This window comes from Anas acuta, chromosome 1 (genome assembly GCF_963932015.1).
Source record: "Anas acuta chromosome 1, bAnaAcu1.1, whole genome shotgun sequence".
Classification (NCBI taxonomy): domain Eukaryota; kingdom Metazoa; phylum Chordata; class Aves; order Anseriformes; family Anatidae; genus Anas; species Anas acuta.
Window position 1 is genome coordinate 624,476 of NC_088979.1, and position 25,728 is coordinate 650,203.

General features: G+C 57.0%; 1 protein-coding gene and 1 long non-coding RNA gene across 6 annotated transcripts in view; both read right to left on the bottom strand.

The window, feature by feature from the left end:
* The window catches only part of STIM1 (stromal interaction molecule 1), a 78,231-nt gene that overhangs the window by 52,252 nt on the left and 251 nt on the right, over positions 1 to 25,728 (bottom strand). The gene's annotated exons all lie outside the window — the stretch shown is intronic.
* Positions 20,835 to 25,127, bottom strand: LOC137854148 (uncharacterized). The gene is made up of 2 exons (XR_011095001.1): positions 24,413 to 25,127; positions 20,835 to 24,264 (listed from the first exon to the last, which is right to left on the bottom strand). It is a non-coding gene; the product is annotated as an uncharacterized lncRNA (long non-coding RNA).

Below are 25,728 nucleotides of genomic sequence, written 5' to 3' on the forward strand. Positions count from 1 at the left end.
GTGAGGGGTGATGGCCTGCCCACGGGGTGCCATTAACACACGCCATCAGTCCATCCTGGCCTCACACCGCCAGGCCTGGGGCTTGCCACCCCCACAAAGGCCTTTCGCCATCTCCCACCCAGGAGCAATCTCCCATCGCCCGGGGCCCTGGGTGCGGCCGCCCAGGAAGCCATGACAGGCACTTAGGCCCAGGTGCTTGAATGACATCTAAACCACAAGGAATTTGGGTTGGTTTTAGAACAGATTAGAAAGTTTCCCCTCAGGAGAAATGGTGGGGTGGAGGTGGGCCGTATCTTCCAGCCCTAGCACCTCTCCCGCAGCTGCCCAGAGAGGGGCTGGGGGCTCAGCCGCAGGGAGGGGGCGAGCAGCAGCACCCAGGGGCGCCCCCGCCTCAGCCACTCTGTCATCCTGTAGCACTGAAATATTTTATTCCAGATCTTTAATTTCTCATGGGAAAATCTCTCTAACGAGAATTCTGTGTGTTAAATTTCAGGTTCTCTCAATTTTCTTCTGCGAGGCCCCATTATCTTTGGTTAAGCTGATACAATCGCAGCTGATTGTCCCCGGCAGCAACAAGAACAGCCATCAGGACAGGATTAAATAGCAGTTTAACTGTAACAACTGTGATTTACATAACTTGCTCTTATAAACACTGACATGGCAGCCAAAAAAAAAAAAAAAATCTTATATTTTCATATATTTTCGGAAAAAGAATCGTTTACATCTTTCTGTTAATACAAACAAGGACTCACCATAACTTTCTTGCTCGGGGTTCTTCCCATGAAACTCTAGTTTTCAGTAAAAGAATGCCAAGTACAACTTTAAAATTTTAACAAAAGCATTTAAGGGTTTTGTAAAGAATACACAGACAGGTTGCTGTTCTCACTGGGAGAGTGCAAAACGAAAGAGATGAGATTTTCTTCAAAGCTACAAAGCAGCAACGTGGTGAGCAAGGCAAAAGAAGAGCAAAATACCCATCGGTTCTCCAGCTCTAATTGCCAAACAATAGAGCCTGACAAAGTTCTGAGTGTATAACCATTTCCACCGTCCTAAAAATCCTCCCAGTATTTTTATAGTTTTACACCGTACAGCTGGATATTATTTACTGTACAGGGAGCTGCCAGTCACTGCTCTATTTTTATAATGCTTATCCGTAAAGGCATGTGAAAACTCGTATACAAACCATTTTCCCAAAAGGTGAATTTGTCAAATACCACTGGGATTTCAACACATTCCCTGGCCTGGTAACCTCTGTCCATTTGAACAAGTTCCCTTGGCCACAGAACTCCTTCCTCTGGAGGTGCTGAAACAGGGCGCAGAAATCCTTGCAAAACTCAATTCCTGTCATATCGAGAAACCACACACAGTTCGCTGGCACTGAAGTCATGGACCTCGTCCATCTTCCCATCTCCTGCAAAGCTTCGAAACTCTAACCTGTTGTTTTCATTGCAGCTTTAGTAGCTGGAAGGAGTTTCATCATGAGCAAAGGGAACATTCAAGCAACTTTCTTGCTCAACACTACTAAATTATTCACGTTCTCTTGCTGCTGTAAGAATTACCATCACCTCTGAAACACTGCTGTCTGTAACAGATATTTAAATAGAAATTCACTGAAGCCATCGAGCTTTCCACTTTACATTTATATGAAGCACTGAGAACGGCTCCTGCAGTACAGATCCCTGCCCCTGCTTCCTCACCTGAGCAGGAGTGATCCAACCCACAGTTCTTAGCAGAAAACCTGCAAACATTAAGTATCAGCAGTTCAAAGATTTGCTTTTTTCTTTAATTACACAGCTTGCACAATGCAAGAAAACCTGTACCTAACCCAAACTAAACAGTCTAGAAAAAATGCAAAGCCAACCAGAGATCAGCCCATTTGATCTCTGACCCACTTTTAGAGAAAGTACCAACGCCCTTGGGTGGCTCTGCAAAGAGGTCCACCCAAAAATGTTAGCAAACCGCCTATTAATAGCATCCAGAGAAAGGCACCGGGCAGAAATCAGGAGAAATCTGCCTCCTCCCTGCTGAGGGCAGAGCCTCCAGGGCTGGGTCCTGGAGAATGCCCCAACCTCTGAGGATCTACCTGGTAAAACCACACGGTAAAACCACACGCTGAAGCACGCAGGAGACAGCTCTGGGTGATCACCAAGGCTGCCGGCACTGCGGGCACTGTCACAGCACCAGCTTGGATCAGGCACAGGAAGGCACCAAGCAGTCAAGTGGCATTGCTGTGCAGCTGCTAGCTCTTCCTCAATTAAAAAGTCAGCATTTCTTCCACAAACGGGCTTCTATCCTTGGCACGAGCTCAGCATTTATTTACTACAATTAATTCCCTCATCACTCATGGCAATTAGGCTTCTCCATCTCCTCCATGCAGCAGTTTTATTGGTTTAGTATCAACAAAGCTTCTTCCCATTTCTTCCGAACGTCCTCGCTCTTCCCTGCAACCAGCAGCAAAGCCATTTCAACCACCGCCTCCTGCCAATCCCTTCCAGTGCAAGCCTCCCATCCCACTCCTCCTCTTCTGCTCTTGCCAGTCCCTTAAAAAACAGCAACCCCCATCCAAAATAAATAAACAAATGAATGAATAAATAAAATAATAAAAATGCAACGAGAGAAACCAACCCCACCAACCAAAACTTCTTTCTCCTCGTGGTGGGAAGCCCAGCAGTGATGTTATCCTGTTCCTCAGCCCACATCTGCCTCTCCTCGCAGCACCCACACCTCCTCCCTCGCACGTTGTCTCAACACACGACCTGCTGTGCCCGCGGTACGATGTGAAGTTTCCCTTCCACAACACCCACAGAGTATTTGGGTGCGACCCTGCCCTCCCCAGTGCTCTCAGACCTCCCCAAACCAAATCTCAGCACCCTTGCTGGGGCGCTGTGGTCCCAAAGAGGCGATTTCAAGCATTACCTGGGAGATTTTTGTTCATTTTGTTCAGCCCCGAGGACTGCGCAGTATTTCTGGTGGGCTGGTACCAAAAGGTTCTTTAATACGAGCCTGCAAATCGCCCCGCTTTGGCTTAGAACCTGCTGCAAAACAGCAAGTCAGGGCATCCTGCACCACCACCAGCCGAAGGCCGGGGGAAGCTCTTACGAGCTTAAATGACTGGAGATTGGGTTACTTCACAATAATGAACTACATAATTAACTGCCCAGGCATTCCTTCCCTTTTGTGCTGATGGAAATCAAATGATTAAAACTGCTGCAAACAGCGAGGGCCCTTCGGATCTGGTTTTAAGGGAGCCGCTCACAGATGCAGCCAGCCGTGCGTTCACAACTGACGTCCTCAGAAGCAAGCTCGCTGCAGGCAGGCAAAGCTTCGTTAATTATTTCAGACCTCCTAATATTGCTGGTAATTTGAACACTGGAACCATTCGGCCAACTCCAGATAGAAATAACTGATAGCTGCTGGTCTTGCAGGTCCCCACCCCAGAAAGCACCGGCCACTTGTTAAATAAAAGTCTCTCCACCTCCTCCTTCGCATCAAACCCTTGGCTACACGGCTGCGAGGGGCTCAGCAGCACCAACACTTCATCCAAATAACATCAGCAGCTTTTTTTTCCTTTTTTTTTTTTTTGCTGTTTTGCACTAACTCAGCTGAAGGGGAAAAACCTGACATTGGAGCCAAGTAGTTAAAAAGACACGTTTCTCCTCTGCCAGGCAGAAAGGAGCAGCGGTAACTGTGGCAAAGGACGGGAAAGGGAAGCCTGGGGCTGGCTGCACTGCCCTGCGTGTTCCCTGCAGGCACAGCCACGGCCAGAAAGAGCTGGTGAGCGAGGGAAGGACACCAACACCAGCACCAGCACCACCAGCACCCCGTTGTCACCGCGGCACACCACGAGCACCCTCTTCAAGAAGAGCACAGCAGCCCGGTGTTGGGTTGGAGGGGCCCCAAAGCCCCCAGCCCAGGCTTTGGCACTGCCAGGGAAGGGCTGGGGGGCATGAACCTGCCCAGGACCCTGAACCTGCCCACGACCCTGAAGCTGCCCACGACCCGATGCGGTGCTGATTTCCACAAGCACCCTCTCTTTGTGTCCCTGCAGCACCACAAGCTGCCAACACGCAGCCCCACCATGGTCCCAGTGGCGGGCAGCAGGCTTGCCTGGCTCCCGGGGCTCGCTGTCGGCACATCATTAGCTGGCTCCGTGCTCTCGTCCCATTCATTGCCTCGGAAGAGCTCTCACGGCTCCTGCGGCTTCCTGCCCGAATTGCTTCATCCCCCGGGCCGGCAGCGAGAGCTTCTCAGGTCAGCGGCAGCGCCGGGAGCGGGGCTGCTCCATCGCCGCGCGGAAACGAGATTTAATCAAGGAAGTGATCAAATGTTTTCTCCGAGGGTTGCAAATTATGAAAGAAAATATGGCACCATGCGCAGTGCTGTTCCCTCTTCTAGACTCTGGCACAAATGTAAGCTGACATTTTTCAGATGTAGCAGCATTTTATGGACAGAAGCTATGCTCTCCGCACACCTCCTAACCAATTTCCATTAACAAACCTTAGTGACCTCTGTCTCTCCAAAGCCACCCGAACAAAACCCAACTCAGCACGCAGATTTTTCCTCTACAGACCCAGCCCAGGGGATGCCTTCCAGGATCAAAAAAAAAAGGGGTGATTCCTAAAATATTTTCAGCGTTACGAGTGCATTTGTAATTCAATGTAACTCACAGAATGTAGGAGAGCTGGGGAGGGGCTGTGTCAGGGCTGCAGCCCCGGCCTCGCTCCTCCGAGGGCAGAGCAGCAGCGGGAGCAGCGTCGGCACCCGTCCTGCCTCGGCCCAGGACCTGCACAAACCCCGAGCACAGGACCACCACCGGGCACTATTGTGTCAGCACGGCCCGGGGAAGCCTCGCAGCCATGCTGGAAGGCAGGAGCCTGGTTAGGGCTGGGGAGAAACCAACGTGCCTGTCTGACAGCCTGCAACAGACGCCAGGCGATGCTCCGGGCGGCTCAGCCCACGGTGCGCTGCCTGAGACGCTGGCTGCTCTGCACCGTGATGCAAAACTAATAATTATTTTTAAAAAGCGAAAGAAAAAAAAAATTGCTGAAAGTCAGGAAACCGCATAATGAAGGTTGGTGAGTCATTCTTGCCTGAAAAAATTGCAGATGGCAAAGAAAGCTAAGAAGAAATCAAATGAAAACCACAATTTCTGCCATCCTATCTCGTTTTCCTTCAAGCACTGCAGTGGTGCTCGCCCAAAGGCAGGGATTTCCAGTCCTCGGCTCCTGGGACTCTGGTGAGTGACACAGACCACGAACAGACGTCGGGAACACGAAGAACTCCAGGCACACAAATAATTGCAGAGCGATGTTGGCAGAGGAATACCTAATTTCCATCGTGCTCTCAGAGCATTTATAGATAAATACCTAAACCCCTCACACAAGCATATTTTGTATTTTTACTATTCGGGCAGGACACTGAGCACCAGAGCAGAGCAGAATCTCACTGAAGCGTAGGCTGAGCTACCCCCAAAGGAGGGTGCGATGCTACGGACCTCAGGGACTGGTACCCAATAAAATGGGGAATTTTTGCAGGATTCCCCTTGTTGCAGCTCGTGCGCATCGCTCCCATCCCCACAGCTCTGGGCCCATTTTCTCCACCTGCCTTACTGGGAGGCTGCGGGCAGCACTGGGCTGTCCCCCCGTGTCCCCAGCCCCCGGGTACCGCAGGCAGGGCCACGCTGCCCCAGCCACGGTGCCGCTCCCCGCATGGATCCGCACCGCTGCCCAAAGGCGCGGGGCCGGAGCTGTGAGCAGCCAGGAGGCTCCAGCGAGGCTGAGCAGCAGCCAGGACACAACCGTCCTCTGCTGGGGGCCAGCCCCAGATCAAAGGAGACGGTGCTTCAAAGGAACGGAGCGATGAAAGGGCTGGCGTACCTCTGAAGGATCTCCCGGGCGGGGAAGGAGCACGATGCCAGTGCTGTGGTTGCTCCTCCAGAACCAGAGCAGCTCGAGGCTGAGCCCTTCAGCTCCTGCGCAGTGCTGAGGCAGGGCTCTGATTTACGCCCAGAACAAACTCGAACCATCGGTACCCTGCTAACCAAGCACAACGTGCCAAGTTCCCCAAAGTAAAGGTTTTTCCTTATCACTCACACTCCTCAGACATTTTCCTCTCCTTCCAGTGTATGCTTTCAGGGCTGAGAGTTGTCTCCCAAATCGTGTCACCCCCACAGTGACACAACCTGACCGGCTGCACGGGCTGATAAGTACAAACTTGATTTAAAATGCATTTTGCCCCATGACTTTTGGCTTTACCTAGAATGGTTGCTTGGGATTTTTTGATGCAATCCTTATTGCTAAGAGTGCCTCAGAAGGTATCAGCACGGTTCGGAGGCTACTTGTTCATCCCAGTTGGCTTTGCTGGAGAAAACGTTCACTTCCCTGTAGGCACACATCAGTCTTACTGGGAAGAGCAGTTGCAAGCAGCAGCAAGCTCAGGCACAAGCCGCAGCTGTTGTGCTCCTGAGCCTGGGGTGATTTTACTGCTGGGGCACAGACGGGTGTGTAACTGCCCCGTAACTGCCCTGTACCTGAACACGTCCAGGTCCTGCTGCTCCCCAACCTTTGTGCACAGCCACAGGGCACCAGGGCCGGCGCGGGGACACCGTGGTTTGCACAGGGCTGCTCGAGCAGCGGGGCTCAGCCCCTGCCCAACCGCACTGCCCCGGCCCCAAGGCAGCCCCCAGCCCCTCTCGGATGTTCCCCGTGGTCTCCCTCATGCTGAAAGCAACGCAGCACGTCCATAAGGGTAGGATACGGGCAGAGCCACGTGAGCAGCACTGATACCACGCAGAAAATCCTCTCTATTTATAACAGTGACGTGCTCCGCATGAGCCACGCAGCGGTGCAGGCAGGAAGGCAGCCCAGCACTGATCCGTGCCCAAAGGGTCCCGGCGCCTCCAAGGGCAGGGGCTCCACCGCCTGTGACCCCAAAACGGCAGCCCATGCTAAGCCCTAATCACAACCTCCCTGCTGCGATGTGTTCACCGCCGCTCACCCCGTCCTCACAGACCCCCAAGGACTCTGCCTCCGCCCTCTCCACACCCTCCTGTTGCAGAAGTCGGGAACCTGCCTTTATGATTTCAAGTATTTCACCCTAACTTGTCAAAAGGACAGTCACGTTTAATAGAAAAAAGACCGTCCTTTTTTTGCAAGAGCTTTCCAGGAAAGGAGCTGCATTTCAACGCTGGATGGGTTCTGTGCCAGGTGGCAGCCCCTCAGCTCGCGCAGTTGCCTTCACCCCGCACAGAGCAGTGAGCCACGTTCATAACGCTGCAAGGAAGTAGTTTACACCCTCCCCAGAAACTCTTTCTGTTCTCCCCCTCCCATCTCTCTCGCTTTCACAGGATGTGACACAAGATAAGGGAAGCGATGTCTCAGGTCCACGCGCCTGCCCGGCCACCACAGCCCGCGCAGCAGAGCCGGGTGCTCCTACGCCACGCAGCGACCTCCCATGAGAGAACTGCCACGGGCAGCTCCTAAAAGCCAGGTGTGCCTGTGCACACAGACACCGTGACCCACGGGTGCCAAGGACGATGTAAGGTGATTTCAGGAGGCCCACGTGCTGCAGGCACAAAGCAATCCCTTCCACACTCCCCACGCAGGCGCCCACGGCAGCGGGTGCACGGACACCGGGCACCCAAAGCTCTGCTCCCCGACATTTTTAGCTGTAGATAAATTATAGGAAAATGTGACCCTGGTTTTGGTTATACCTGGAGGACTAAACCCTTTATGTGCTGGGAAGCAGAGCCACAGCCCTCCAGCCCCAACCAGGTCTTCCTCTGAAGGCTTCATCCCCGCCAGGATGAACATCTCAATGGCACAGCCCCAGACCCCACAGCCCCTCGGGCCAGGCAGCTCACCCGGGTACATTCTCCTTAATGGGCAATTTCCTGAGGAATTTGAAAGGAGATTTGCAGTCAGAGAAGTGTGGGGGTGGAGGGGAGAGAGAAGGGAATCCTTTCCTAAATTACCCTTCCTTTGGTTGCGAGCTGGGTTAGGAGCAGGGACACTCCCCGAAGGCCGGGCTCACATCCCAGGCTCACATCCCGTCTCCAAACCAGCTCTGTAAAACCCTGCACTACATCTCAGCCAGCGCTTTGCACTGAAAGAGGGCAGGTTGAGCTTAGAAATTAGGAAGAAACCCTTCCCTCTGCAGGCAGTGAGGTCCTGAGGCTGCTCCTGGGAGCTGGGGGTGCCCCAGGCCTGGCAGTGCCCAAGGCCGGGCTGGAGGGGGCTGGGGGCAGCCTGGGCAGGGGGTTGTGATTAGATGGTCTTTAGGGTCCCTTCCAACCCAAACCATTCCATGACTTCCCCGGAAGGAAAGGCTCAATGCACGGCCTGGCTAGGAGGGCCTCTTGCCTCTCCTCCTCCTCCTCTCGCAGCCGCCCAGGAACCAAGGATGCCCCAGAGCGCCTTCGCAGACGAGCTTCAACGTAATTAATGCAAGTGAAGCAGCACCGTTCCCTCGCTGCCATACAAGGACATCTTCTCCTCATTTTAACCTTATTTATCCCTCGCACACACAGAACTGATGATTTTAATTTTCACAGAAGCTCTGGAGAGCCGGGAGCATGGTGACAGCAGCCTCTGCTCTCAGGCAGCCTGGCCGAGGTGGCGCACACTGCTCCCGGGGCGCCTCTGGTGAGGAGGCATCGCATGCTGCTCGCCAGGAAGCTGAGTACAGGGCACTCACGGTGTGGGGCACGTGCACCAGGCAGCCCCATCCAAAATACGGGCAGAGCCACCCGGAGGCACAGCCATGGGTTTGGGTCTGGGTCTGGGTGCTGAGCAGGGGTGCGCGTGGTGCTGCTCATTGCCACGCGGGCAGTGACACCTCTTGCAACTGTTTTCCAAAACACATTCAGCATCAGCTCACGGGCAGTTTATATACCAAAAAGAGAAGTCCCCAAACTCAACCCCAAAATGCCTCAAAAATCCCATTCTTCGAGTTTTTCCCTGATGAAACGGGGCTGCAGCACGTCCCGCTCCCCGGCAGCCCACGTCGCTGCGGGCAGCAGAGGAGAAAACCAGCGGCACTGGGTGGGGAGGGGAAGAGGGTGGAGAGAGGAAAGCAGGGGGAGGAGGAAGCAGCTCCTGAACAAAGACTCAGAGCCACAGAAAACCAAAGTTCCACCAGTTTTGGTGTTCACAAAGTGGTCGGCTTTTACTCGCCTGACAGCCAGGCTCAGGAACCCTGGGGTTATGCAAGGACGAGACCCCTGAGGTGTGAAGTCCGGCCCAGGGGGCCTGTGAGCAGAGCTCACTTGCCCTGAGAACAATGCAATGTCACCAGGCGTCACGCTTCCCGTGAGCCATGGTGCAAGGAGCAAGAGGTACGGGGAAGGGGACTGGAAAGCAAAAGCACCACATGGAGAGCTGTGGGACAGCGTTCACAAAGCTCCCCTCTGGAGAGGGAGGACACGGGTCCCGAAGGGCAGCCCTGCAGCCTTGGGGAAGGAGACCCTTGTTTGCACTTCAGCACATCTTTTTTTCCAGTAATTATAATTACGAAGGGTTAATCTGATCCCTGAGCACTTCATTTGCCTCTTTGGAGGCAACAGCTCTTGGTGCACCGTGCAGCAGAGCACAAAAAGCCGCATTGAGGAGTAGCAGCGATAGCAAAAGCTGAAACCAATCCCTGTCAGTAGGTAAAGTCCATTCACGTTGCAGAAACAACATTTCTCTTCTCCTTGCCACCCAAACGTGCTGCTGGAGCCCAGAACCAGCGCTGTGGTTGCGTCAGCTCCAGGACGGCTCCCAGGCAGCCCGCACAGAGGAAGCGACGCAGCCGGGGAGGAAACCGCCGGCCGGCCACGGCCAGCAGCAACCCACGGCTGGCAGAACGGGGAAACGGCTCCGGAGCAGCCCCAGCTGCTCCCCCGGTGCCCTTTTCTCTTGTGCATGCAGCCACGGCGACGTGCAAGTGGCCCTGCCTCGGAGCTCTGCGAGCAGACCCAGAGGAAAGGCGTCTGTCAGAGCAGACCTGTGAGCTGCAGCAATCCCAGCCGCGCTGCTAACAGACAGGGGTTTCCAAATTGTCATAGTTCTGCCCCAAATTAATGGTCACCAGTGCGGAGTAGAGCAGCAGAGCAGAGGCCCGGGGCGGGCACAGTGCTGACACGGAGAGGCAGGCGCTGGCACGGTACCGCCAGGAAACCTGGCCCGCCTGGTCTGGAGCCGAGCTGACGCTGCCTTGCTAATAAAGGTTGTTGCTAAAAAAAAAAAAAGGCTGTCCCCGCCCAAGCCAAAAAATGGAGCCTCGGAATGAGTAACGGTGGTGGAACACGGGTTACAGCATGCACTTTGTGCCCCCGTTTTCCTCTGCTGGAAGACAGAAACGTTCCTCCACGAGGGCAGCGGGGAGATTCACACCCTCACAGCTCCTGGACAAGCAGTGCATGCAATAAAGGGACTGGTTTCTGCAGGTGAGCAGCCAAAGCAGGCTGGGGATTGCACACAGCAGGCTGCTGACTCCAGGCAAGCAGCAGGCAGAAATTAGGAGGCTTCTCACACCAGCGGGGTGCCAGCAGTGCCTCCTGCGCCACGTGTACGGCAGCAGAAGGCAGCGCCCCATGAAACCCGCGCTGCTGCTGCCTGTCACCACATCCGTACGTACAAAGTCAGGGCAGTGCCTGGTTTTCTGCAAGGCAAAGGGTGCATCGAGCAGGCAGACCTGAGACTGCTGCCCCCAGCCCGAGATCGTCCCGTGGCTGAAGCCCCCTGCCCTGCCCCGTGTGCCGGGGGGCTGGGTACCACCCGCACACAGCACCAAGGGCACTGCCCTCTGCCCCGAAGCCGCACGGGAAGCAGGGATCACTCCCCAGCCAGCCCTGCCTCTGCTCTGCATCCCTTCATCTTTTGCCCTGGGGCTAAAGCACGCTGCTCCGCCAGGCCCGGGCTGCCCGCAGACAGGAGCACGGTGCGGCCGTGTGCGCTGCCGGGAACACCACCACGCCGGCACGATCACAGCCACTTTCGTTCTTTCCCCGAAGACTGTCTTCAAAAAATCTTCAGGGCTATTTATTTGGAGTAATAAAATTGCTTTAAAAGGCAAGCTGATAAGTCATTGGCCAACGTGGTTCTTGTCTTCTCCGCGCAGGGAACAGTTTCCACATGATGCAATCCATGCTTGTGTTCAGTGTTTTAAAGCAACGCTGTTGTGTAAGCGAAAAACGCAGGGAAGAGAACAGCAGATGCCAAATTCGTCCTTAGCACAGCCCCACTGCTACCGCAGCCATTGTTCTGCTGCCTGTTAAATTCCATTGTTTAATCCTTCCTGGCTCTGCCCAGAGCCTACCTCTCAGGGATGTTTTCACTGCGACCTGGCAGCGCAGCAGCCGGGGTCCCTCACTCCGTGCTCTCACACGTTGGGATTCTCTCACGATGCACCAGCTCACCTTTTTCTCACTCACGATGCACCAGCTCACCTTTTTCCCATCGTTTTAAGCCATTACTCAGCTGCTGCCTGCACTGCTGCTTCCCCCTAAGCAGCCTGGAAGGCGATGCCACAACTTTCACCACGTGCCGTGGTCCGAAGAGCTGCCGGGTTCCTGCAGAGGTGCTCAGGTAAGACCCAGCGTTAGGATGGGTTAAAGCAGAGCGGACGGGAAGTTTTCCAGCCACCAGCCAGCCGGGCCATCAGAACGAAGCACAGCACAGCTAATCATACAGACAGCACGTTACCTTAAGGCTCAGAGCCTTTAATCCAGATCCAGGCTCCGTTTGGCTTGCACAGCCAGAACACTGCTGCCACACCTGACCACAGACACCCACTTTTCAGTCCAGGGGCAGCAATTTGGAGAGGATACGTAAGGTAAGGAAATGGCAGGGGAAGGAAGGGACTCCAATTAAGCACTGCAGCCAGGGACTGCGGCTGGGATCCCTGCAGAGCAGAAAGTGCCCCCCAAGGAGCAATGACCATCCTTCTGAAGAGACTCCATCGATGCACGAGGACGTCTCCCCTGAAGGCGAGCTCACCCACGCACCAGCCACAGCCCTGCTCACAGCAGCAGTTTCCAGGTCCTGAGCTCTTGCCTGTGCAGGATTCCTCCTTTCAGCCTCAGGAGACTCAGCCCAGCAGTTTTGTCCCGCTATACGCACACACAGCCTTTAACGAGGTGACACCCATTACCCACATGCTACACGATGTGCACTGGATGCGTGGCTTCCATCTGCACCAGGGTTAATTTAATTACTAGCTCCTGAGACCTCAGCTCGCTTTCCCAACAGAAGCCATGCGATCAATCTCCATCTATTATTTTGCAGTGCCAAGAGGGAAAGCACTATTCAAAGTCACCCCGGGCACAAAGCCACGAGGCCGGGTGGGAGCCTGACCCCATTCATCTTGATTTCAGCTGAACAAACAGCAGCTTTTTCATAACCAGGCACTTGGCAGTTGAGTTGCCCCCCAGAGTTTCAATGAGGACAACTCGTGCACGATGCTGGACGGGAACAGGAGGGAGGGTTTGAGACCTGCACGAGAGCCTGGGCCCCTGAAGGGCTGGGTGCACTTACACGGCACAGCGGGTACCGGGCTGTGCATGGGGCAGAGAGCAAATGAAGCACACCTGTCCCTTGGCACCCCATAAATCCTGCACAAACACCGGTTTGCAGGTACAGAACACGGCGCAGAAACCCTTCTGCTCCTGAGTGCCAAGCAGCCTGTGCCTAAAGGTGAGTCCAGCAGAGCGCCGCGTTGTGCTTGCTGTTTTCTCCCTCTGCAGCGCCTTGCTGCTCACCCCGGTACCCAGGGCCTGCAGCACCCAGACACGATTAGAAATGGAAAAGACATTTTGGGGCGCCCCCTCCAAGGGGAAAGCCCACGTCGTGGAGCTGGTTTGTTCAGCCCAGGGAAGAGGAGCCGTGGCAGAACCCCATGCAGCAGCCTTGTAAGCTGGAGAAAGAGGGGATCCCCTCCCTCATGGTGTGCCACAGCTCAGCCCCACACCGTGACTCCCCGTGAGAATCACAACCTGATCAACCCTCACACTACTGATCCAGCCAAATCTGCCATCCTTTATCATCATAACCCCCCACCAAACAAGATCCCCCTCACCACTAAACCTACACCATGGCCCTGAACACGAACTCAAGCTATTTCGACCCCTTCTAAGCCCCTACTTATTAGGAATTCCCCTAACCCTACTACCCATGCTCTTCCCAGCTCCATTATTCCCATCGCCCAGTAACCGATGGGTCCATAACCTGGTTTGAGGGGAGGCCTCATGGCACCTGCAGCTCCCTCAGAGGGAGGTTTTTATTTAGATTAATATTTTTTTATTTATTAAAACCAGCAGAGGGGCAGGCACTGAGCTCTGCTCTCTGGGGACAGCAACAGGACCCGAGGGGACGGCATGGAGCTGGGACAGGGCAGGGTCAGGCTGGGGGTTAGGGAAAGGTTCTGCACCCAGAGGTGGTCGGGCACTGGGACAGGCTGCCCAGGGCACGGCACCGAGCTGCTGGAGTTCAGGGAGCATGTGGACAATGCTCTCAGACATCGAGTTTGATTTTGGGGTAGTCCTCTGGGGAGCCAGGAGTCGGACTCGATGATCCTTGTAGGTCCCTTCCAACTCGGGATATCCTGTGATTCTCTGAACTCCAAGCACCCACTAAGTATATTCAGAAAAATACCACTCAATTTACGTTTAAGTTAATTACGGACCCCCACAGCTTCCAACTACAGTAGAGGCTACTTAAAGTGCCTGTTTCTGAATAAGAAAAATTACAACTGGAAGGGACCATTGTTTTCTGAATCACAAGAAACGCACTGCAGAAGGGTAACAGCTTTAAGTATTAAAGATCAAAACAATCTGACTACTGCATAGACACGAAGATGCTTCAGGAGCAGGGAATTATTGTTCTAGGCAGCTTTAAAATCATTAAATGCTGGCAGAAACGAGCCATCTGGTCCCTTCTGCAAAGAGCCAAGAGGGAGGCGATTACGGGGACGCTGCCAGCCAGGGCTGAGGGCTGCTCGGGTGCCGGGCTGGGTGAGCCCACGGACAAGGCACCCACAGCACAAAGAGCTCCGTGCAGGGGCTGAAAGGAAGAAAATGTGCGAAATCCTTGACTCCAGCAGCCCGTGGGCCCACGCTGCAGCAGCTGCTCGGCACGGCCGGTTCCCAAAGCCCAGGAGCATTCCTGCAGCCTCGCCGTGACAGACACCGGAGCGGAGCCAGGGAGGGCAGCCCCAGGGCTCTCCCTGCCCCATGCTCCTGGTGCTCCTGGCTCAACGCGAGCCTCAAGTTTGATTTGCCTCACTTTTGGTCCCCTTTGCTCAGAAAACCAGCCTTTGTGCTGAAAGCTTGTTCTGTCTTTCAGGCCTCACCAGCTAGCCTGAAAAAAAAAGAAAAAAACTAGAAGGTATATCGCATTTCTTCCTAAATCCTCCGTCCTGCCCCAAGGCTTTGGAGCAGTCCCACCACAGGAGCACGGCCGCTGGGCGTGCTGGCAGCACGCACTCCCCAGGAGCAGGCACGTCACCCCCAGCACTCCCCTGTGCCAGGAAAGAAGTGACGGAGCCGAGCCGTCAGCAGGGTGCTGAGAGAGCCCTGCTCAGAGCCCTGCATCTGCTAGGGCTGCACGCGAAGGCAGCCCATCATTACGCACGTGAGTTACAAGTACCAGCAAAGCAGGACTCCTAGACCTTTAGCTTCTGTTCTCTGGGTTTTCTACCAGCTATTACGGTAGCCACAGAAGCGGAAACAAGTTTTATCACTCATCTCCAGGCCAGCACATCACATGCATTCATTGCGTTACGTGAACACATTTGGGGACAAAGAAAGTCTCCAGCCTGACTGCTCACCTTGTGCAGCCTGAATCGAGCTCCTTCCCCTCAGCCATGGGATGGAAGCAGAGTTTGTTTTATTGAGTGGCTGTAGCTGATGATAGCTGCTCTGGAAGAAGACTGCTCGCTTGCTGATGACCCACCCAGAACCATCCACACACAGCACAGCCCCGAGCAGCAGCACGTGGTCAGGGCAGAATGAGGGAGAGCTGCAAAGGCTTGAAGCCGTGAGTTATTTCTGGTCCTGCACCAGGGCTACGTGGATTCATGGTTTAACATCAGCTACATTCAGGAGTTGTGTTTACAAAAGGTGTAGCTCTGACTACCAATAAAATTCGGTGCCAAATCCTAACACAAATCCGTAGGCTGGAGCACTGCTCCTGGGAGGGAAGGCAGAGAGCTGGGGGCGTGCAGCTGGAGGAGAGAAGGCTCCGGGGAGACCTCCTGGCAGCCACTCAGTACGTAAAGGGGGTTATAAACGGATGGAGGACTTTTAGTCAGGTAGCTAATGACAGGACAAGGGGGAATGGTCTTAAACTAGAGGAGGATAGGTTTAGATTAGACATTAGGAGGAAGTTTGTCACTCAGAGGGAGGTGAGGCACCGGCACAGGCTGCCCAGAGGAGCTGTGGATGCCCCATCCCTGGAGGTGCTCAAGGCCAGGCTGGATGGGGCCCTGGGCAACCTGACCGGGTGGGGGGTGGAATTGGAGGATTTTTAAGGTCCCTTCCAACCTGAGCCATTCTATGATTTCAGGAATGGAAGTCCAGCCTCCTTCGACTCCTTTTTAACACCTCATTAAATAGAAAATACGAGATGCTCTGGTCTCTAGCTCTTTAGGCAGGAATTATTCCCAGTGTAAGTGTGAGGAAGACGTGCAGCTGCCTCTCCTGCTGCTTCCCACCAGGCGACTTTCCTGCAGTTTCTGGTCCCGAACCAGAGCAGAGCAGCCTCCTTCCTTCCTTGGGCACCTTCTGCAGCAGCCTCCACACGCACCTCGAGCCACAGCTGTCACCGCTGCCACCCCAGGTCCCTCTGCTTGCAAAACCTCAGGAGCCTGAGGTGGTCTCTCTTCCAGATGGCCCCGTTCTTACGGCTCCTCTCTTGAGACGAGCACCCAGCAGTTAAAAGCCAGCAGAACTGCCGGTTAGCAGAGTGCTTTCCTCCCTCAGACACAGAAAAATACACATGGAAAAGAGTTTTCAAGTTCCGGGAGGGGTTAGTTACCAACAGCTACACAAAGCCTCCAGCCTTTTCCTTCTCACCTCTCTGTGCAGCTTGTCTCTGTGTTAGTGGGGCTCTGCATCGCCCCAGCAGCCACACAGCTGCACCCGCAGCACACACACGGCCTGCCACAGCCAAGCAAACCTTCCCCAAGAGCTTGGTCACCTCCAAGGAGTTTGGCCAGGACCGAAATAAAGGAGAGCTCGCGTCACCCCGCGTCACCCCACGTGCTGCTCCTGAGCAAACACAATGGGCTCCAGCCCGGGACGAGAAGGCAGTGAACCAGGTCACAGCTTCACGGGGCAGCCTCACAAGCCCTTCTGTCGGGCTGCCTGCTTCTGGGAAGCTCAATCCCAACCCAAACTACTGCCACAAACCCATTTCCAAGCTGCCTTCCCCCCTCGGATGAAGGAGCAGGGAAGGAGGTGTGCAAAGGACTCCAAACCGAAGGAAAAGCACTGCTCCGGGGGGGTCTGAGCCCCAGGGGGAGCAGAGGGATTTGCTCAGCTGTGGTGGGCAAGAAGCCTGCTTTGGGCTGGGAAGTTCCTCACGCTGTGTTTGTGCTTTTAGATTAGCATAATTTCAATTAGCATAATTATAATGGGTCTGATGTGCCTGGTGCCACCAGTGACAGCTTCCAGAGGCACGCAGCGTGCCCCAGCATGAAATCCCAGCAAAGGAGGATGAACAGAGCCCTGCAGGCTGCCCATAAACTGGGGGAAAAAGCCGTGGTTTTGGGACAATTTGCTGCTTCCATCCAAAGCATTTCGGAAGGCAAGGGGTGGCTCTGGGAAGGCAGCAGAGCCCGCAGGTGAGCAGACACACGCCCCGGTGCTCGATTTGCTGCAGAAGCCAAGCAGCTTCCCCTGAACTCCCCCACGAGGAATCGCTTCGAGGCGCCCCGCGATGATGGATGTCCGCAGGCTGGGCCCCCGGCCTGACATTTGGGAGAGGGTTCAAGTCCCGGCCCTGCCAGATGACTTCCTGCAGGGCAACGGGATCTCTGCAGGCTAATCCTCCACCTGAAATAGGAAGAGGAGCGCTTCCACGTCCTACAGCACTACGAGGTTAAAGATACCGGAGCCTGCAGCCAACTCTCAGGAGTGGGAAGTGCCAAAATTCTCCCTGCAGTGAGGGCCCACGGATATTTGGTGGGTGCTGCACAGAAACCACCCTAACTCACAGATTTCCCTCCTCATCAACCAAGCAGCAAGTCTTTGTCATTTTTCTTCCCCTTATTAACCTTACCCGAGCGGATGGCAGTTTGAGGGTTTCCTCCAGCCAAGGCACAACAAGACCAGCCGCAGCTCTGCAGAGCGGTGACATCCCCGGCTCCTCGGGCAGCACCACGCTGCCAGACACGAGCAGCACGGCCCCAGGGGACACCCCGGGCTCTGCTCAGGGCTGGCAGAGCCCAGTGGTGCAAAGGGCCAGCAGACAGCCAGGGGCTACCAAACGCAGGAGGCTGGGGTGAGCCGCTCCCCACCGGAGAGCCCGCCTGAGCGAGTGCTCTGCCTCCTTATAGCACAGCCACAGGGAGCAGAAAAACATCTCAGACATTTCACCTTGTTAGGCTGAGTGGCTGAAAATAGCCACGGGATGAAAAACAAACCAGCTGGAAACTCATCCGGACGGTAAGGCTGCAGCGAGCTGGAGGCACGGCACGGCACGGGGACACCACGGCCCCGACCCCAGCTCCCCGTGCGGACCCTCGGAGCACCTCCAGAAGGCAGCACCGCTCGGTGCCGAGCAAGGGACTCACCTCGGCCAGCACCAGCACCATGAACAGGCAGCTCTGGAGATCAGCTCGCCCCTAACACGGGCAGGCAAGGTGAAAGCTGCACCTGAAGACACCCAGCGCTGCAGCAATGGCACGGAACAGCAGGCTGCTAGACCAAAATGACCACAGAGGGGTGAATCCCACCCTCAGCGAGGCACACGGGCACCACGAGAAGAAAAAGCAAGGAGGAAACAACAACCGAGACCCCATCTCCCTTCCTCCCTACCAAGAGCTGTACGAAAAACTGCCAGAGGACTCGGCACGCTGCGCAGCGTGGAAGAGGGGCACCGAGTGCCCCCAAGCATCCCCTGCCACGTTTTCTTTTAAAACAGTACAAGTTAGAGCAAACGAGTAACAGGAAAACGTGATTATCTACAGAGCACAGGGCGCAAGTCTTCAGGAAGCGGTGCCACCCACAAGAAACCACCGAGAGCAGCGGGGCCCTGGGCATGCTGAGCACACGAGGGCTCCAGGAACCCCGCAGGACGATGCTCCCACAGCTCCCACTGGTAACAGGGGCTGGAAATGCTCCCCGTGCCCAGCATCGGCCGCCCTCCCCACCCACTGCCCCACTGCACAGCTCCTCTCCTGCAGGGTCACCACCAACGTTCCCCCAAATGGAATTGTTGGGGTGGTCTTTGGTCATTTTCACATAAATCCCTTCTTCCTTATTTATTTACACCCTCCTACAAGCTTAATGCCTGCATGGAGATCGGGGGCCAGACGCTGACCCCGCTGTATAACACCAGGAAGAGGAGAAACCCCCGCGGCTGCACGGGAGCTGCAGGGCCCTTCAACACTTCAGCGGCGAGCTGTGACACCGCCACCACCCCGTGCTGACAGCCGCCGCGTGCGGGAGTAATTAACGAGGAGACGCTGCTCCGGGCCTGCTGCTCCCCCCAGATACACCAAAACCTGCAGATCTTCGGCAGCGAGCACCGGGCCTGCGGGCTGGCACAAGGTGACACACCGAGTTCTGTCACAGGCAGCTGGGCAGCATTGTAACAGCAGCGAGCTGAGCAATAAGATCTTCAGAAGTTATGTCTGGCCCCCAAGTGAGGTTTTATCCTGCATCTGTTGATATCAAGGAAAAAAACAGCTTTTTTTTTTTTTTTTGCTTAGTCATAAATTAATCCTGCACTGGCACCCTCCCCGACCTAAACACGCATTGCTTAGCAGCTGTAATCCGGAGCTCTTCCCCCCGGCCCGCAGCACGAAGCTTAGCTCCCGCAGCAAACAAGCAGGCTGGTCATTTACAGCTCCGATGCGGAACATTCTTCAAGTTCTCCTCTTTATTATGCTTCCATCCTCCAAGAATTGCAGAAATTCAGGCACCGGAGCTCAAAAACCTGGAGTAGTGAACTGAGCTGACCTTAACACTCCTCCTTTTCGGGACAACAGCACACGAAGCACCTCGCCATAAAGCCAGTGCCTCGCCGCCCCGCACGAGGCACGGAGGGGTGCCTACTGGCAGGCCCCCGGCCCCCATGGGTTCCCCCTCTCTCCACCACTTTCTGAAGGCTGGCTGGGGGCAGCGAGGCTCCTGCACTTCCACAGCCCCAATCTGCACACCCAGGGCAGATGGTGCCTCCTCTGCATGCCTCCACAGCCCCTGGGGAGGGGGCTGGTGCCCACTGCAGCCCCTGAGGAGCGGGAGGTTCCCGAGGGCAGCCCAGCCCACGCTGATGCCCACGACACGCCACGAGCTCATGAACTTTCCAACATGGAAAAAATAGGTTACTTAAAAATAGGCCGGTCAGGCAAACAAACAAGCATCTGATACTATTTCATGAAGATAAAACAAACGGGCGCAGGCTGTTTGCGTACGTAAGCAAACGCAGTGGCTTTAATGACTTCCTGGTGCTCCTCTGGTGACTTTCATACCGAGCCCAGCGCCGGGTGCTTCGCCCTGCAGCCACCGGTGACAAGAAGTGCCACACCGGGGCACAGCCCTGCTGCCTGCCCCGGCCACCAGCCCCTCTCCCAGGCTTGCAGCAGCAGTGCAGGGAGGCTCCAGGTCAGAGCCGACCCCGCTGTGGAGCTGCAGCCACGTCCTCTGCCCCTGCCAAAGGGCCAGCATCAGCTGCTGAAGGAGGAGCTGCAGTTACAGAGGCACAGTCAGCGAGACGGGACCGCAGGGGCTGGCCGAGTGGCACAAGGGAAAACCAAAGGCTCAGGGCAGCAGGGCAGCCTCACGCCCTCGAGGAACGCCTCTGGGCTCTGGCAGCGAGCCCTTGGGGCATGAAGAGGGGAGAGGACAGGCCCCAGAGCTGAGCGGGGCCACGAGGCCGTGCTGCTCACACAGCCTGGGCTGGGGGAGAGCTGCAGGAGCCACGCAGCCGCCCGGCACAGCCCGGGGGACTCCCAGCCGCACGCAGCAGCTCCATGCAAACGCCTCTGGCCACATCTCCCCGTGGCCAGCAGGCAGCTGCAGCCTCCCCAGCCTCCTGGGCTCCTGCCTGCTCCCAGTTTTGTTTCTCCCTCCCCAGCTTTGCTTCGCAGCTAAATAACTCGGGAAGCAGCCCGGCGTTTGAACATGAAGGTCGTGTGATAAGGACTCTCAAAACCAAAACGCGACGGCGGCTAACGAGCAGTTAAGGGAGGAGGGGTGAGCAGCCTGGGCACTGAGAACCACACGGGGTAAGTGCTGCTGCCTCCTGTAATCAGCCTCCGAGCTTAACGAGCTGCAGCAGCAGTTTTAGAAGCAGGGGATAGCCTCGAGGAAAGCTGCTCCTCTCAGAGGACCGCCTGCTGGTACAGCCTCCTTTTAGTGACAGGATCCACGTGGGATTGCGCTCGGTGCCCTTTTGCCTCCCTTCCCTCACAACTCAGCTCTGGAAATCAAACCCAGGGCACTGTGACACGCTTGGCTCGCAGGACCAGCCCCCGGGCGGGACAGGCACCGCTCCGTGCTGGCAGGAGGAGCAGGAGGAGCAGGTAACGTGCACAGCGTCACCAACACGCCCCTGGCACCCTGCAAGCCCAACACAGACAGAGCCATAAAACAACCAAAAAAAACCATTTTGGCCGCTCCTTCCCCACCCTGTGGGGACAGGATGGTTCTGAGAGGGGCAGTTTGAAGGCTGAGGATCTGGGAGGGAGCCAGCACAAGGCTGAACAGAGCCTCAGCCCCCCCGGCCCCAGCAGCACCAGCCCCGTTTTCCTCCCCAGCACCTGCCTGCGGCCACGGCACCGCGTTACGTGGATCGGGGCTTGAAGCAAGGAGGTGCCACTTATGTCCCTGTGCTGTCGATTCAGCCTCCCTCTGCCTACAATTTCCATGTGGTTAACGGATTCTCCTCTCCCCCAGGAGGACGAGCAGGCCCCAAGTAACCCTGGAGGCTCTCCTCTCACACGCGCTCCGCAGGCACCGGCAGCGCGCTGCGGTCGCTGCCAAGGGACGGGAACTTCTCCAGCTCTCAGCACGCCGGTTCCTGGAGATAAAATTTCTTCTCTGAAAAAAAAAAAAAAGCGAAGGCCGTGCCACCCAAGCAGGAGCACTCCCTGTTTTCTGGTAGCGTTTCTTTAACGCGTTCCCAGAAGCAGTGGCACTGCCCCGAGCAGGAGGTGTGCGTTGCCAGAGCCGCACCAGCACCGGCTGCCCCACGGTGGGGAAGGGGCACCCAGCGAGCTGCTTCGGCTGGCCCCACAGCCACACTTTGAGCTGGCACGTCAAAAAACACTTGTCCCTTCTGCGGAGATGTCCTCAAGCTGCCCAGCAAGAGCAGCCTCTGCTCCGTGAAAGCGCCGTCAGGGAATGGCTGCAGCTAGAACAAGAGGCATGGTAACGAAAGCCTTGGAGCCTCGGGGACAGCACCGCTTTTTGAAAGCGTTTTGTTTAAAAGCAAGAAAAAGTGAGCGGGTCCAGGTGCCTCACAAACCCCTCCAGGCCTGTGGGAAAGGCGAGGCCATGAAGTTATTACAGAAACCAGCACCCGGCTGTGCCCACCCCAGGGCGCCAGCTCGCCGGGCTCCTGCCACAGCCGGCTCACCACAGCAGCTCCCTTGCTGCCGTGCATGAAATCAGAGGTTCTGGCAGAGGAATAGAGGGCAGGTGCGGATTTTGGCATCGTGGTGGGTGAGGTAAACGTGAAATAGCATGAAAGAAACGCACTGACAATGCTCCACCAGTTAAACAACCAGCAGCCCTAATGCTCAATGTAATATTCAAACTGGGAGACAGAGAGGTAGCCGCCCCTTGGGGTGCTCCCACCGGTGATGGTCACCCCGTGGTGCTTCCAGAAGGCCCCGTTACGGCCACGTCCTGCTGTGGTCACACCACAATCACCCAGAAAACATATCTTTTTTTTATCCTGATCAAAGCAACGAGCAGTTAGAAGCTTGTGGCTGCAGCCCCCTTCGGCACACTCGCTTTGTTATCACTGACATCCTTCTCTCTCTGTAGCTTTCCCTCAGAGCCCTACGGGTCACCGGAATGGCTTCGGGCACCTGCTTTTGGGTTCCCTCTGACACCACCCGGACACTGCCACCAGCACGTGGCAGCCCCCAGGGCAGCTGGGGCACGGCTCTGCTCTGCAAAACATTTTTTGGACAGGAGCAGAGGTGATCCCAGAAACCTCAGGATCTAGGAACCCCGACAGGGAAGCAGGCGTGGAGAAGAAGGAAGAAAAAGAGGGGTGCTGCTGCACAGCACAAACACGGGACAAACCCTGATCCCACAGTGCCCCGTGGCAGCCCCAGTGCCCCTGCTCTGCTCGGGGCTGATCCTGGCTGGACCCCCCCAGGCTCCTGCAGGAAGGAGAAACGGGGTAAATCCACACCCAGGTCAGCCCCTGCCCAAATAATGTGGCAGAGCAAGGACTGGAGCCCAGCACCGGGCCACCGGGAGCACACGCAGAAGGGGGCAGGCACGGCCTGCCCCACACACACAGAGGATCCCACAGAGCACTCTGAGGGCACACCGAGGCTCAGAGGGGCACAGACTGCGATATCCCTGTGGCTGGAAGGGGACGGGGCAGGTGGCAACCTAACAGAGCTCAGGTGGGCAGTGCCACGGCCAAAGAAGCCAGGAACAACACCACCACCCCCGGCACAGCCCCTGCGCCTTCCAGCATCTCCAGCGATGTCCCTGGCAGCGATGACAGGAGAAGAGGAGCAAGCTCAGCGACACCAGCTCGGACCATGGAGGCGCTCACCGTGTTCACTGCGATCCTACGCACCACTTCTCGAGGCGGCTGCAGGCCACACAGACAGCAGGACAGATGAGACTGTCCCCACGGGCCGGACGGACACCGGTGGCCGTGAGGTCCCAGCAGGGAGCTGCAAAGAGCAGCCCCCTCCTGACAACACCGCTGGTTTCGGCTCCGTCCCCACCACTGGCAGGGGGGCGTGCGAACGGCACGGCGAGAGCCCTGAGAGCCCCGGGCCGGGCGTGCAGCCGGACGGGCTGGGGCTAAAAATAACCACGTGTGGGTGAAAACAATCCTACCGGCAGGCCGGCCCTCAGCACATCCTGCGCAACGCGGGGCGGCCGCTGCCCGGGCTCCCCGGGTCACGGCACTGCTCCCAGAGGTGTTCACGGGCAGCTTCGGGACCCCCTCGCCGCCCCTCCTGGCTCCACGGCACTGACCCACGCACCGAGGCTCCCCGGGGCCTTACGAAATGGCTCCTGCCCTTTTGGGAGCAACCCAGTGCGAATCTGATACCGGCACGGGAAGATTAAGGATGAAGCGTTTACCAGCAGCCTGCGAACGAGTCGAAGCCAGAAGAAAATCTGATCTGGTTTTCCCCCAGAGCCCGGTCACCAGCGCTGACTTTCCTCCACACACACAACCGCTCTTCTCAAACCCTCACCCCGAAATCTTGCGACCCAGAACACGCACAAACGCCCAGCAAAGTGCATCACTGTGCCCGTGGTGTGGGCAGAGGAACACAAGCAGCCGAGCCTGAGCAGCAGACAGCACTGAGGCCACATTTCTGCTTCGGCACACAGCCTCCCTGCATCTCCTGGGACATGGCACCCCCTGCCCCAGGGAAAAGTGACCAGAGCCGTCCAATTTTTTTTTTATAAATCATTAAAATCGTGGCATGTCACACAAATAAATAAACGGAACCCTTTCACTTTCGAAAATGTGTCAAACACCCGCCCCTGCTTCACGATAACAGCCTGTGCTGCTGGGGACGAGGAGAAAAGCGGCGAGCTGCTGCCTGGGGCTGCTCACTGTGCCAGGCAGTGGCCCTAAAAGTTACAAAGCAAGTGGCCACGCGATCTCAAAGGGCACACTTTAAGGGGTGTTAACAGAGTGCAACAAGCACCACCGAGCCCCCTGGACACAGTGTGGCTGTGCCAGGAGCTGCCGGGCTTCAGGCTGAAGGGCCCCGCTCCGTATGAACGCGTGTCTGGGTTTGCAGCCTGCGAGGTGCCACGTGTTGCTCTGCAGCACTGCGCGCCCAGAAGGAGCCAGAACGTGCCAGCAGTTAAAAACTGACGGCGTGGAGAAGAACGAAGCCCTCCTGCAGGAAAACCCCACCTGTGGGCAGCCTGGGCAGCAGGGCCTGGGGTCCGCGCCCTCCCCGCACCGACGGCTGCGAGGGAACAGCGAGGCAGCAGCTGAATCACCAGGGCTGCCACACTTCTGCAGGGCCTCCAAAAATAACTCACCCGAAAATTCCTTGGAGGCATAAACCTTGCTTCATCAAAAGGACGGCAGAGATCCAGTTTCCTTAATGGAGCGGGCTGGATGCGAACCGGCTTAAGGACTTTAAGCTCACATACGGGGGGGGCACAAAAACAACTTCCAGCAGAGCAGGCAGCACGCGGGCCGCACGAAGCAGAAGGGAGCCCCATAAATCGGGCTGCCGGCGAGGTGAACCCAGCTCCCTGCACACCAGGCACCGAGCTCCTGACGGCTCACCCCATAGCGGGATCCCAGGACCTGCCCCGTTACCCCCAGCCAGCCCCAAAGGCCTTCAGGGTGCCTGGCTCCGTCCGGGCACCTTCACCCCGCAGCCCCCAGCCCCGGTGCTGGGCTCCCAGCAGGGCCAGGACACGGCCCAGCCACGGGCCTGCACGGGGGCCATGCCCTGAGCCAGGCACCACCCCGGGGCTCCAACCGATCCCCGGCCCCGAGCAGCCCCAGAGCCCGGGTGCCGGCTGCGGGCACGGCCGGGGGGGGAGCCCCGCGGCCCCCAGCCCCGGATGGGCACCGGGGCTGTGCCGGGGGGGCACCGGGGCTGGGAACGGGGGGAACGGGGGCTGAAAGGGGAGCACGGGGCGGCCCCGCTGAGGCGCTGGGGGGGTGCCCGGAGCCCCGGGGCCCAGCTGGGCGGTGGGCACGGAGCCCTCCCGGGGCTGTGAGGGACTGAGGGGGCTCTGGGGGGGCTGAGGGGGCTCTGAAGGGCTCTGAGGGGGCTCTGGGGGGGCTCTGAAGGGACTTGGGGGAGGCTGAGGGGACCCTGAGGGGGCTCTGGGGGGATCCTGAGGGGGCTCTGAGGAGGCTCCGAGAGGGTTTTGAGGGGACCCTGAGGGGGCTCTGAGGTGACTCAGGGGGGGCTGAGGGGAGGCTGTTGGGCTCTGAGGGGGGCCCGGGTGGGCTCTGAGGGGGCTGAGAGGGGACTGAGGGGATCCTGAGGGGGCTCTGAGGGGGTTCTGAGGGGACCCTGAGGGGGTTTTGGGGGGATTCTGGGGGGACCCTGAGGTGACTCTGGGGGGGCTGAGGGGAGGCTGAGAGGGCTCTGAGGGGACCCTGGTGGGGCTCCGGGTGGGCTCTGAGGGGGCTGAGAGGGGACCCTGATGGGACTGAGGGAGCTCTGAGGGGGCTCTGAGGTGACTCTGGGGGAACTGAGGGGACCCTGAGGGGGCCGTGAGGGGGCTCTGGGGGGGCTGAGAGGGGACCCTGAAGGGGCTGGGGGAAGGCTGAGGGGACCCTGAGGGGGCCCTGAGGAGATCCTGAGGGGGCTCTGGGGGGACCCTGAGGG